This window comes from Lacerta agilis, chromosome 3, assembly GCF_009819535.1.
Source record: "Lacerta agilis isolate rLacAgi1 chromosome 3, rLacAgi1.pri, whole genome shotgun sequence".
Lineage (NCBI taxonomy): Eukaryota > Metazoa > Chordata > Lepidosauria > Squamata > Lacertidae > Lacerta > Lacerta agilis.
The window spans coordinates 9,273,531-9,275,003 of record NC_046314.1 but is presented as its reverse complement, the minus strand read 5'-3'; positions in this window follow the sequence as shown (position 1 = coordinate 9,275,003).

The following is a 1,473-nucleotide window of genomic DNA, read 5'->3' as shown; positions in this document are numbered from 1 at the left end:
ATACGGTACTTTCTATTAAAACAGGCTGGTATGCATCAATATTCATATATGCATGTATTCATGCATGCATGTAATAAGACTAGATTGTGGTTGCTGTGGGTGCTATAGCATTTCATCTTTCTTTTACCAGAAAGCTGTTCTAAAAGCAACGGCGTATTACAGCCTTCCCGAACCTGTGCCCTCCAGGTGTTTTGGTCTCCGACTCCTCTTAGCCTCAGCCAGTATGGCCAATGATGAGGGATGATGGGATTTGTAGTCCTAAGGTTAGAGAAAGCTGCCCTATATCTTTCACCAATGGATAGTTGACTGTGGCCTAAAGGTATTTTCTTCTTGTTTGGTTCTAGATGGCCTGATCACCACGACTGTTCAGCATCTCCTGCGATTCTGAAGCCTCTGGCAGTTATCTACAAAATGGTTTTATAAAAGGGGGAGATTTTTTATGAAGAGTTGAGAAAAGCAAAAAGATCATATTCACATTAACTTTTAATATGGCACTTCAATAGCTTTTGAAATTTCTCCCATGTTATTTAATTCTCCATTCATTATTCTCAACGTGGAGCTTCAAGGAGAACATATTTGATCCGCAAGACAGATTTTTGGATTTGGGTGTAGGAAACAGTTCAGACTTCACCAGGATCACAGGCTTTTCGATGGTTAGCAACAAAACAAAACACTAACAGTCTCAGTTTCCCATGTCGCTAAAATATAGCTCAGGGGTAACCAACCTTTTCAGCAGGGGGCCAGTCCACTGTCCCTCAGACCTTGTGGGGGGCCAGACTATATTTTGAAAAAAAATATATGAACGAATTCCTATGTCCCACAAATAACCCAGAGATGCATTTTAAATAAAAGGACACATTCTACTCATGTAAAAACACGCTGATTCCCGGACCGTCCACGGGCCGGATTTAGAAGTCAGTTGGGCCGCATCCAGCCCCCGGACCTTAGTTTGGGGACCCCTATAGCTGCTAGTTTATAACATCCACTCCCATTATGCATCCATTTGGAATTCAATCCTATATATCTGGGGTCCCCAATTTGGTACCTTCTGCCCCTCCTAATATTTTCTGCCTGTGTGTGTTGTGTTTGTTTTGGAGGGGTTGCTATGAGAACCATCGGTTTTTCTCTTGTGAAGTAAGTATTTTGGGTGGCCCCAATAGTTTCTTATATTTCCAAATGTACCCTTGGCCCTAAAATATTGGGCTGGAGGACTGCACTGTAAAACCCAGAGACATTCTAACTCTGAAGGGTGGCTGTGTAAATTAGGTAGGTTCACTATTAAATATGAACTGGGTCAAATACCTCCCTCATCTGTGTTCTCAGCAGTAGCCCCACACTTGCAAGCCAGTTGGGGTCCACATGGCCCCATGATTACAAGCCTTCAAACAGGCATTAAATATCTGTTTCTTCCAAGTTTCCCAGCACCCCCAAAATATATTCTGCTGCTGTTTTATCTAGTGGTGCATTATTTCA